This window comes from Pteropus medius, unplaced genomic scaffold, assembly GCF_902729225.1.
Source record: "Pteropus medius unplaced genomic scaffold, Ma_sr-lr_union100, whole genome shotgun sequence".
NCBI classification, from domain to species: Eukaryota; Metazoa; Chordata; class Mammalia; order Chiroptera; family Pteropodidae; genus Pteropus; species Pteropus medius.
The window spans coordinates 2,894,451-2,907,449 of NW_024344240.1; the positions used below are offsets into that span (position 1 = coordinate 2,894,451).

The 12,999-nt window shown below is 46.6% G+C and overlaps 1 pseudogene; it reads left to right on the forward strand.

Annotated features, from left to right (window-relative positions):
• The first annotated feature begins 561 nt into the window (after positions 1-561).
• Positions 562-680, forward strand: LOC120607642 (uncharacterized; annotated as a pseudogene).
• The last annotated feature ends 12,319 nt before the right edge of the window (positions 681-12,999 follow it).

Consider the following 12,999-nt stretch of genomic DNA (forward strand, 5'->3'; position numbering starts at 1 on the left):
CGTCCCCAGCTGAGGCGCGGCCTCCAGAGGAAAGAGCTGGGTCTCCTGTAAGACCAGCGTCCCGCAGACTGGTGTGGAAGGGACAACGACGTAACAGATACGGGGACCTGTTAGTTCCACCCAGGTATGCACTGGCACCCAGCGTGTGCCAGACCCTTAATGAAATGTCGGGATGCATTGGAGAAGTCCTCAACCAGGCCTTGCCCCTCGCGGAGCTTGTATCACGAGGGACCAGACTCCGAAAGAGTTAACAGTGACAGCAGATCACAGAGCACTGTGCTGGGGAGTCCTGGGTACGATCAGGTGGTCAGGGTCACGAGAGCGAGCTGCAGGGAGCCCATTCCAGGCAGAGGAAAAGCTAGTCTAAGTCAGGCAGGTATGGTGGACACCCATAGGATTGTCCCCTCCGCACGGTAACCACCCCCACCCCCACCTCCAGCAAGTGGGCGGCAGTAAGGCCGTGATTGAGTCCACTGGCCACAGGTGAGGGTGAGCGGAACCCCAACTTCCTGTCAAACTTGGCAAATAAAAAATACAAGGTGTCCAGTTAAATTTGAATTTCACTATGGCCATGCTACCCTGAACAAACCGGATCCCGTCTGACCTCGGAAACTAAGCAGGGTCGGGCCAGGTTAGTACTTGGATGGGAGACCACCTAGGAAGACCAGGTGCTGTAGGAGTAAAAAATAAAAAAATAAGGGATTGTAAGCTGAAAGGTCCTTGCAATCTGTGAGGTCGACCAAGGGTTGCCTTGCCTAAAAAATGAAAAATAAATAAATAAAATGTGCATTTCAGATAACTGATTAATAATTTTTAATATAAGTATATCTCATGCAAATTTGGGGAGCTACTTATAACTAAAAATCACTTGCTTCACTGAAATTCTAACTGATCTGGGCACCTCGTGTTTTATCTGACGACTCTACTCCTGACCCAAACTGGGCTGTCAGGAGAGTCCTTTCTGCAGGATAGAATTAAAAGAGAACCGAGTCTGCCTCTCTCCAGGGGCCGAAGGTGTGAGATGGTTTCTGCCACATGAAGAAGGCCAACCTCCCAAAGGAGAAGCAGACTTCTCGGAAGTCATCGAGAAGCAGAGACATGGAGCAAGAGTGCTGATGGCACCTGTGGCCACAGTCAAGTCTCTTCCCTGCCCCTCCTCCTACAGCGCGGTTATTCTGCTGCTTGCGGATCCCTACTCCCTGCCCACCTCCGCCCTAGCCCCCAGATCCTGTAGGCAGGGGTGAGAGCAGAGTCCTTTTAATGCATCAGCTCAGTGGTAATAAAGTCAACCAAATGCAACTTTAGCACAATAAGGCCAGGGTTACAATGTTGTACAGTACATGGTCAAAGCCATATTACAAGAGGAAATAAAATTTCATATATATAGACCAGACTGGGTGTTTTTCAAAGAGAGATTAATCCTCAGAATGGGAAATTGTATTTGATTTCCAAATTTAGGGAGACTACAAGCTAGAGTTGAATCACATACCTTCTTCCCACTCTGTCCACAGAACCAAAAGTTTCCTGGCAAGCCAAGCGGAAAAACTCACTATTAGCTCAGGGCCGCCTAAAGCGCTTAAAATTTGCATGACAGATTATTTAACACAAATAATAGACCCTGGGTTCATATCCCATAAAGAGGTGTTACAAACGCGGAAGAAAAGCACTATCAGCACCTCCCCCCACAGATGGGCAAGAAGCTAACTGCAAAAATATATCAATTTCTAACAAATATATGAAAAAAATATTCAACCTCACCGATAAGCAAATAAATATAAACAAAACATCCAAATGGCCTTTTAGACTGTTAAATTGGCAAATTAAGAAAATCAGTTCTACCGAATGCTGGCCAGGTTGCTGTAGAATGAGCCCTCTCTTGCGTTAACGGTATATGCCTCATATACAAAGAACTCCTGCAAAATGATGAACGACAAAGAGTCAAGGAGAAAAACAGGCAAAGGGTTTGAACAGGCAATTCACAGAAGAGATGCGAGTGGTCACACCAGATCAGATATAGATCTCGATTTAGATCAGGATCTAGGTTGAAATAAGCATTCTCCCTCACAATCAGAGAAGGTCAACACAAAGCAAAGTATTGATTCTTGGCCTATGATATCATAAATACTATAACTTCTATTCTGGGGGAAGGGCTGAAGGAAATAGCTAGTCTCACACAAACTATTGGTAGATATAGATATTCCTACAGCATTTTTACGGGATAATTCAGCACTATCTATTAAAAGCACCTGAAATCTCTGACACCTTTTTTTCTTCTTTGAAGGTAGAAAACTATTATTTACCTTCCTCTTGGTAAAAGGACATTTTTAGCTCTTACTGTCTCAGGAAATAATCATTACTCCGTGGTCTCATCATCTCTAATTTAAAAAACGCATTTAAAAATTTTTCAAACAATGGGGTTATTTTCCCTGTGTTTTGGTCCATTTTGTCTCTATTCTGGGCAGTCTTTGATGAATCATCTCTCACATTTTATCATTCCATTCAGAGTGTGGTGGCCAATGTGCACACAATATTATTCTTTAAAAGCGAAGCTCAAATGCCAAGGACTGTAATAAAGTAATTACATTTTTAGCAGAGATGGGGAAATAGTGATTGTGGTCCAGTGAATCAGGACCTCCTGCAACCTGGAAACCCAAGTAGCCCTGCTCATATACAGCCCGTCCCTTCTCTCCCTTCCTTGGCCTGTTTCCCACTGCCTCTTCAGCCAAGCACCATATTCCCTCCTTGCAGATTTCCTTGGTTCCTGGGCAGGAGTCCCCATGCCTGGAATCTTGCCCCATCCCATCTCATCAAGCTGTCTCCTGCAATCATTCGACTAGCTCCTGAGTTCCCCCTTCCTGCACCAAGCCCTCCCCAGCTGAGAGCAAAGTGATTTTCCTCCAGCTTCCCACCTGTTCTGAGCCTCTGCCGCTCTCTCTCCCTCCATTGTTTGCACCAAACAGCAGTGGGCTCAATGACGTCCTGCCTACTAAATAAATGGCTGCAATGTCTCGTGTGTCCTTTCTATGCCTGTCATGGTGGCCGAGGCTGATGCGCTCCGCTTGGATCAGAGGGCGGGAAGCTGTGAGCGACTGTTTACATTCTCCCGAGATCACCTTGCAGAGCATTGCCAAGGACCAAAGTTCCCTGGCTTGGTAAACTAGGCTCGCATTTAGGGTCAAGTTTGCTCCCTGTGAGACTCACTTGAACCTTCTTGTGCCTGTCTCAAGTGTCCTTGGCATAGATATGCTGACTTGAACTGACAAGATCTCAAAATTAAACTAACAATACTGAGTTTAGTGGAACGGAGGACTGGCTCTCTTCACGTGGTCAAAAATACCACCAACAACTGAATCTGAATATTAGAATCCATCCTCCCACAATTAAATTTTCCTCTTCCATGATTCAGCATCACTTTAATTGAACTGTATGCCACAAAATTAGAAATCTGGTAGCTAGGGCTATAAAATACTTTTGTTAGTAGAATAGGTGGGAAGTTTTCTTTTAAATCTTTTTTTTCAGATTTTGTCTCTATCCACCATTAAAATTAATTTCACACCCATTCCCCACCACCACCCTCCACCCCGCCCCATGTGCCTTTGGGAAAGATGCTTGCTCTTACAGCCTTCTCCTAATGTCAAAACAAAAGCCCCCTTATGCTTCTTAGAATCTCCAGATCCTTCTGGGTAAAGGGAAAAACAAATGTGCTCGAATTAAGGCAGTCAGAGAAGTACCGAAGAGAGGCAGAACAGAACCAACCCTCCTCAACCTCCGTGAACTAGTAGCTCCGATATTAACAGACGACACGACCCAGGAGGATGCCAGGAATCGCACGGTTTCCTCACTCACGCATCCTTATTTTTTTCCCTGAAGCGTTGTATGGATTTTTTGTAAGGCACAATCCGAATGATTCACAGTTTAGGGTAAGATACAAAGATATGTTCACAGTATCATTGAAAATTATATCCAGTCGTCAACAAGCAAAGGATTTTTTTTTTTCCTTCCCCTCCTCTGTAAGGAACAAGAGAAACAGAAAAAGCTCAGGGTCCAAATCTCTGGGCCATGTGAGTAATGCTTTCTTGTTTTATATGATAGGCACTGGCAAAAAATACCCCAAGCAGGACAAACAATAATATATAATAAATTATAGATGCTAGAAAATTGAAGGACATTATGCTTCAGCATTTCTGCCTTCTAAATAACCAGTAGGGATGAGATGCCCTTTCTCATCTGTCTGCTTGCAGACCGTTTGCTCATTCACACCCACTGTGTCGTGGGTCACCTGCACAGGACCTCTGCAGACAGACGAGAAAAGCAGGTGAGTGGCCGCTGACTGCTGAACCCTGCCTCCCTCCTCCTCAGGCCATCTGACCTGGTCCACGGTCATCCTTGAGAGTGGAGAGAGATGAAGGATGATTCTCCTCTGGGTCGCAAGGAGGGGCCACAATGACCCGCAGGTCCCAGTCTTTGCAGAACCTTTGTAGGCCTCAAGGTCTCAGGTCCCTCCCACACCGAGCAGACAATCCCTTCCCCAAATCCAGAAGATCAGCAATAATTGATTTGGCTTCCGGCCCGTACCCTTCTGGTGCAAAAGCAACAGCACAGTTCACTGGCTCTTTCTGATTTCTCCCTGCCCTCCCTTAAAGAGAACCCTCGCGTCTGATTAAAATCGGTAATGCGCTGGTCCTGGAGTGAAGAGGTGCTATTTATTTCTGTCAAGTTCTGCTTGAAAGATTTGAGGCTTCCTCCTACCAGACATTTTACTAGTAAACAGAAAAGTTACCCATATTGTCATGCTTGCCCTGACCTGCAAGCTAGTGAACAATAAATCTTAATTACAGTTAAATGCCAAAATCTGCGAAGAATGAGGCAGCACTAGTCAACTGTGAATTGGTGGGACTGCTCACCTCAGCTGGGGTGCAGCTGCAGGAATACATAAATTAGTTTGTGATTTGTTTGTGCTGGAACAATCCGTGGAAGCTATTTCTAAAGAGCATTTCCAGTATCAGTGGACCATTCACCCTATTGCCATGTCAGATGCAGGTGGCATCTGGGAAGTTTTATTTTAAAGGACTTCTAGCATTATGCTTGGGTTAATAAGAAAGCGCTATTTCTAAATATCTCGGCAGTTTTCCAAAATAGCGCTCAGTCTCCTGACATCTGCTCCGTCCATACTTGTTACCTTTGGGTTTATTCTGGGAACCGCTGAATAACCTTTTTGTTAGCGATCTCCTTTTTGCACCACGCAGGGCCACAGAGCGCGTGGCAGGCGTTCATGCAGGGGCTTTTTAATTTTTTTTTTTTTTCTTCCTGCTGCTGTAAAGCTCACGAGCTCCTTGGTATTCAAGCGCTTGCTTGTCGTAATGCTAAATAAAGCCACCCTGTTGTCCCCTTGCCTGGGTCCTCTTGACGTATTGGCACCTATATGCAAGAATTGGAAAGGTGATTGCAGACATAACTCTGTTCAATGGCTTCGGGCTGTTCTATCAATTTTGAGACTGACAGGAGATCAGAGAGGGAACTCAGAAGAAAGAATGGAGTTTGGGTTGTTTGGTGTTCGGTCCCATGAATCAATCTGCAATCTGCTTATATTATTGTAGATGCAGATCCTGTTCTCACTGGGAGTCAATCCCCTGCTAGATGCACCTACCGGTAGTTTTCTAAATAAGAAGGCGGGCACCGGTGCCCAGGCCTCTGGCATCAGCGGAGGGTAATGGCGGGCTGGCAGTGAGGTGCTATTTCACAAATAACGAGCTGGATGTATAAGTGGTCAAGAGGGAAGCAGAAAAACTCTTTTGGCGGGGGTGGGAGGGAGGATTACAAAATAGGCAGAAATCGGTTCTTTCTGCTGTGTTTTTAAGAAAAAATGAAAGGGGAGCATTATTCGGTACTCGGTGGCGATGTCTTTTTCACGTGGGAGCCGGTGCAGGGAGACCTCCCATCCTGCCCCAGGATGCCAGCTCCCCCAAGAGCGGCCCTCCCCACCGCCCCTGCCACCCGGGCTCTTCCCGGTTCTGGCAGGGCCCCATCCTGTCACCAGCGGTCCTGTTTCCTGTTTGTGTTGCTGCTTTGTTGCTTCCTGGCGGTCACCCCGGAGCCCGCCCTTCTCTGAGCCTCCACCCTGGGACTGGCTCTTTTCCCAGCTGTCTCTTGTGCTAGCAAATCTGTCTCTGTCTCCGTCTCAACCCCACGCTTTTTGAGGCTCTGTCCTGGTCCTGACGCCTTTGCCGCCAAACCCTCCGGGCGAGCGCCGGCCTCTCACACAGGCTCTGATTCCCCCCGGACCTTTATGTGAAGGGCTAATTCAAAGCATTTTTGCATTTACTGTCTCACCTGCTTTTTTGCACTCCTTCGAGGAGGGGGCAAGGGTTGTTTGCTGCTTTTATTGATTGAGAAAGAGACCCAAAGAGAGACTGAAGCATGGAAGTGGCCCTGGGGAGCAGCAGGCACCGAGGCGGCACACAAGGGCAGCCACTGTCACCGAGAACGCCCACCTTGTACCCTGCTCCTGCTGCTCTCCAAGCCTTTACATGCATTATTGCGTTTAATCTACACAAGCACTTTGTCAGGTAGGCGTTATTAGTGTTATTTTAAACCATGGAAACGGAGGTTCACAGAAGTTATCACCTTGCCCAGGGGCACGTAGCTGGCACATTTGTCTGAACTCTTCTCTCTGTATGTGCCACCGAGCTTCCCCCAGTGACACCCTTACTTCACCCAGGTCTCTCTGTTCAAATTCCACCCCCACAGACGAAGCCATTTTAGATGGATTTGCTCTGTTACAAACAGCTCTCTGTTACTTTGTGTCCCCTCAACCATCATTATCTTTTTTAGAGCATTTATCACTACTAGATATTATACATATATATATATTTACTTGTCTGGCGGTCGCTAGCACATATATAAGGTCAGGGTCTTGACTGTTTTGCTCACGGCTCTACCTCCTGGCTCATGGCAGGCACTTCATAAATATCTGTTGAGGAAAAAGAGGAAGGAAGGAAAGGAGAGAGGGGGCTACATTTCTTTCCAGTTCGAAGTCGAAACAGTCACGTTTGGCCAGGTTTCCAGAAAAGACACGTGACAATCGCACCTACACGTGGAAAATTCAGTCATGAGGCGGCCTCCTTCAGGACTAAGCCACTGGTAATACAGGACTAAACCATCAAATTCTGTGACTAAAAGACTAAGCCATTGCCAGGGAGCCCAGCAGTGGATGCCCGCACCCTGCAGATTGTGACCGAGAGCTGCTTCGCTAAGCTCCTTGAAACCTTCTTCCTGTGCACCACAAAATTATTGCCCAGACATCGCCAATCCAACGAACCAACACTTGGTGGCTCCTGGAAGCAGAAGGTGCCAAACCAGTTGAGTTGACCCCTGTGTCACCCAGACAGAGCACGGCGACCCTACTGCCTTCCTACATTTTTTTTTAAGTCAAAGAATATAATTCCTATGTTTGCCTTGATCCTCAGAAGCAACCTCTTTCAGTGTTTAATACCCCTCAGGCTTAGAAGATCTAAGAGGAAACATTTGGGCCGGGACCCCGCTGGAGATTTTTCTAGAATAAGCCCCAATAAAAATCCCATGAGTGCAACAGAACCTCTCAGAAACTGCTCTCTCTCTCTCGTTGGTCCTTGAACTTACTCCCTCAGAGCTGCAGAGCCAGCAAGGGAAGGAAGACAGCGTATTTGCAAGTTCATTCTTGGCCTCTGCTTCTGGGCCCGGGAAACAGAAATATGCAGAAATTACCAGTCACTTTGCTTGTGTCTTTTTTTCTTTTTCCTTTTAGCGGGTAAACTTTAAATAGAGATGAACCCCAAAAGAAGACCCACCTTAAACTTAAGGCCTCCACTCTGCTCTCACCATGGCGGTCCACCCTAGGAAGCAACTCGAGGACACTTTATTGCGGGTGGAAGGTGGGGTGGGCTATAAAACATTAAAATGTGAGGCGGTTTCCTGTCGGCTTCAGGGAGGTAAGCATCTTGATTAGACTGGAATATATGTTGAAGCGGATTCATTGGAGGTACCAACGTGCTCCGAAGGATAAAAGGCAAGGAGAAATCACAGTTGACAGAATCACAGTTGAGAAAATCAGGAAAGATTTCATGGAAGAAGTGGCTTCTGAGATCAATCTCGGAGGAACAGCAGAATTTTAAGAGGCAAAGGTGGCCTTAAGGGAATGCCCTAGGAGGAAGGGGCATTCCAGTGGAGAGCAGGAAGCGTAAAGGGCTGGTGTGGAACAAAGGCAGGATGATTTTGGCCGAGTATATGCCCAGGAATTACAAAAGGTAGGAGTACAGAGGAATCGGGGAGCAGAAAACCTTTCAAAAGTGTTTGCACTTAATTTAAAAAACAAAGGAGACTGCGTGGTCCCCCCAATGATGGGATACTGCTCTGCATAAGAGGAACGGGATTTTTAATTTAATTAGTGTAAATTCAGCTCTGAACATTGATATTTGATTCGGTCGTTGGAAAATTTTAAGGTATATTTGGACAACTGGTTCATGAATCCTCTCTTACAAGTATAAATCTTATGAAAGCAAAGTCTACAGACTAAGTATATCTCATAAAATTTACTTCCAAATTCAGACGTGCCATAGCTGTAAAATACACTGGATTTTGAAGCTGAGTATGAAGAAAGAATATAAAATGTCATATTCGTCATCCTGCTGTGGATTGCACTTTGTAATGATACTATCTTAGACTTCTTGGATTAATTTTAAAATGTTACAAAAAATAAAAACAAAAACGGCAAAGGGGAGCAACCGAAGGTCTTCGAGCTGGGCTGCCGCGGGATTAAAGATGTACTGAAATAATAATAGTAACAACAACGACAACGACAACAGCTTCAAGAAAGTGTGTGAGGCAGCTTGCAAGGAGGAGAGTCTAAGGCAGGAAAGGGCATTGAAAGATTTTCTTTAATGGCTACATCCGAAATAACTCGACTGAGGCAGAGACTCGAAAACATGCTCTTCACCCCCAAACATGGCTCAGAAATGGACTCTCATTCTTAGGATGTTCCCACTGGGCTAACACTAACTCTTAATCACTCCCCAAATACTTCACATTCAGGAAAGTTCTGGGTTCTGTTGGGAGGGGTCACTTACTGTGGAGGGTCAAAGGTTACCCTGAAGGGTCCTGGATCAAACCTGACCCCTGGTTTGAACTGGAGGAAAACCTGACAGAGTATGTGATTGCATCTTAGGCTGGAATTTACCATTGGAAATGCAGCCTTTGTCACTGGCATAAGAACTGTTTTGCATTTGATGACATTTTCAAAATGGTGTGAAAAAACCTTGACGTTTTTATTAGAAAATCTATAAAGCCCAAACAAATGGTTTCATGCTGCTTTGCCTCATTCTTCACAGGTTCATCGGCAATCCATCATCCCTCCCACTCCCCTTGAACCCATCAGCAACAATATCTTGCCCACGAACAAAAGGACTACTCAGAGAAGCCCTTTCAACCTCAGTCATCATTTGCCTCTCAACTTTTACCCCTTAAATCAACTACAATCATTCCATTTTCACTGGCTCCTTTCCTGAAAGGCTAAACAATGTTGTCACCTCCTTCCAGAAACTCTTCCTTTACCTCTCATGACGCTGAATGACAGAAGCTTGACTGGCCTTCTCGATATTTAGAGATAGAACTATCTTTTTCTGGTCTCCCTTACATGCGATGAAACTTCCAGTTTGAACCAAATAATTGGGTTCAGAGCAAAGAAATCAAGGCTTCCTCTCCTGAAAAAAAATGATAAGTCCCTTTCTTGGATGGCTTTTTGAATAAAGATCTCCTCCGTTCCAAATAGCAAATAATGTGAGCGGCCTCACTTTCAGCTCTAGCCCATCCGAGCTTACTCTATCCAGCTCGGCGTGCGACTTCTACCCTAGCCTTCAGTCTCCCCAAAACAACAGCTGTCGGGCTTCCTCTCCCCCATCTCTACCCGGGGCCTCTTCCCTGCTGACCCTTTTCCTGTCTTGGCTCCGCACTCATGGTGCAGTAGCTGGCACGTTAGGTTGTCGAGTATGGGTACTGTTGGTTGTTCAGTGGACCCGGTCACTCTGCATTTTCGAGTGAGTCCAATATCTCTGCTGATCCCATCGCCGTTTGAATCTCTCTTCGTTTTCTGCCTCGCTCCCTCCTGCTTTCGTGGATTGATCATCTTTTCTCTGTTTTATGCTCATCTATTTATTTGTTTCTTCAACTGAATGTGTTAGGTAGTCCCAATTGGGTGAGTCACGTGTTGCCCTGAGTTTTGGCATATGGGGTTTTCATGTTTTATTTCTCACGGTATCTTTATGAAGTAGGGAGAGTGGAGACTCTCATTGGCTCCATTTTAAAGATAATAAAATAGAGGCTCGAAGAGGGTCAATCTCTTTTGCGAGGATCCCTGGCTCATAAGGACAGAAGTGATGCCCAGGTCTTCAGCCTCCAAATCACGATGCCCTTCTAGCCTACCCCGTTTCACTTCCTCGTCCACTGCTGTGGGAGTGACGCTGGCACCTCACTGCAGGGACCTTCGCCACCACAAGGAAGCTCTGCAGCCCTCACATGAAACTTCAGTCGAGTATCCTGGTTTTACATGCAGCTATGAAATTAAGGTCAAATAAGTTCACCGAACAAGGTTGGTGGGTTCAGGCTTAAAGATGATACCAGGATAGACAGGAAGCGGAAGGTAGTGGATGAGGGCTAGCTAGCCGGCCCTCCGAGCGTGACACTGCACCTCTCTTCTCCCTCTGCCTGTCCCCTCAAATTACTGCCGACAGCCCCGGCAGTCTTAGCAAAAGAGTAGGACCAGCCCCTTCCTCATCACGCCATACATCCTCCCCCAAAGACACCCATCTAAGAGTTCACAGCATGGTTTCTTTTCATGGGGGACAATGGGAAAATCACAAGCTCCTTTTTTCAAAAAATAAATAAAGACGATGCCTTCCTTCCAACTTATTCCTAACCTTCCCATCTTCCTCCCCGCGTATGCACATGCACACACACACACACGCACACACGTGCAAGCACATACACACACACGCACAATCACACACATACCCAGAAGCAGCCCGCGGGCTAGTAAGAACACCAAGAGTGCTGTGAGGTCCTCTCCAAGAACTCTGCATAAATATTCGAACATCTTTTGACAGCGACCACATGGCTATTTAAGGTGAGCTTGTACTGTTTAAAGGACAAAGCCTTAGTTTCTTCTCAGGTCAAGAAGGGAGAGCTTGTCTGCGGCCTGAGTAAGGCGGCAACCTCAGCTTTCGCTGGTGCCCAGCTTCCGCAGAAGGTGGAGAGGGTGCCTCGGCCTGGGCTGGGTACGGCCCGTGGCTTCAGGAAGCCAGTCCCCTGTCAATTAGGCAGCCAGACGCTTGTTCCCATAGCAACATGGGACCGTTGAGCATGAATGGAGACTGTTTGTTTGTCCTGAGCACACACTCCAGACGCTGAGACCACATTGCACTGTAGACCTGTATTTTAGGCAAGGATGTCCCACGATTGCTTCTAGATGGTAATTCCCACAGCTCCCAGGGTTCCTAGCATGCCTGCCTGCTCTCCGGAAGCTCTCCGAGGGCTTCTCATCATTAGAATTCCCTGAGTTTTCACTCTGTCCTTGCAAGCCATCTGGGCTCTCTGCATTGCAGCTGTACTCCACCCTCCCCCTGCCATGCACACCTGAGCCTTTGACATCCCCCACCTGAAGCAAATCCAGCCATCAAGGAAATCCGAAATTGCAACCAGGAGTTTTTTTCTCAAAATCCAGAATTAATTTTTTTTCTTTTAAATCTCCATTGTTTTATTCTTGATTTTTTTTCTCAAATTCATTATTTATTGCTCTTGGAATATACATCGCTGTATACTGAAGAAAATAAAGTCTACGTCTATCGAATGGTTTTACCCAATTAGCTGAGGCCGCTTGCCTCAGACGTGTGCCTCTTGGACATTTATAACTGTCATTAACCACAAGAGTAGAGGAGGTCGGAAGGTAGAGGCCTTCGAGAGTCAAAGGTTGAAGGCAACAGCCCAGGGGCTTGAAAGCCTCTGTCTGCTTCTCCCCAGAAGAAGGGACAGTGCCAACTCCAAGTCCTTGCTCGCAGTCATTAACCCTTGCCAGAGGGTCATTTTGAGTGACAGAGAGCCACCAGAGCACCACTCAGAGGAATACAGAACTGGCGATGAGGTTTGCAAGATGCAGGAGCCTGGACACGAGACGAGGGGACGGGCAGAAGGGAGGCCCAGGGACAGCAGCTGGGCTGAAACTGGGGCGGAGACGGGCCTGGCGGCCATTTCCAGGAGAGCTTTTTACTGTTCTTATCTTTGGAACCAAGGAGCTCTTTCTCCCCCTTTCTTCCTTGTTATGGTTGTCGTGACTGCTGCTTTTGCTTGCTTTTGTTTACTGAAGAAATACTGAAAAGCTATTTTGCAAGATCTCGCCAGCAAGCCAATGGCTCAGGACAGATGTGCCTTCACTCATGAGATGCCACTGTGAGCTTGTGCTCCAGTGACACAGGCACGTGACCAGTAAAAGCAAAATCCAAACAACAGAGACGATACCCTAAAACTTCTAACAGTGTGTGTGGCCTGAGGAGTCTCACCAGGTCGATTTTCCATTCAATAGCATGACAATCAAAAAAAAAAAAATCTTAGATGCCACTTGTTTGCCCCTTGCCAGCCATGGCACACCGGCTGAGTGAGCATGGGCCGTAAGGGAGGTGCGCTGTAAAACAGAAAACCGTAAAGCCCGATGGCCAGCTCAGCCAAGTCAGAGCAACAGGTCCATCCCCTTCACCAACCATAGGTTGTCTAAGCAAAACACAGCGCAGCGACGCGCGTCAACATGTTTGCCTAGCACTTACCGAGTGCCTGCTCTAGGCCGAGTTTTAACCATTTCTCAGCCTTCTGTTATGGGCTGAACTGTGCACCCACTCTCCCAAATTTGTATGTCAAAGTCATAACCCTCAGGACCTCAGAATGTGACCGTATTTGGGGAGAGGGTCTTTAAAGAGGTGGTTA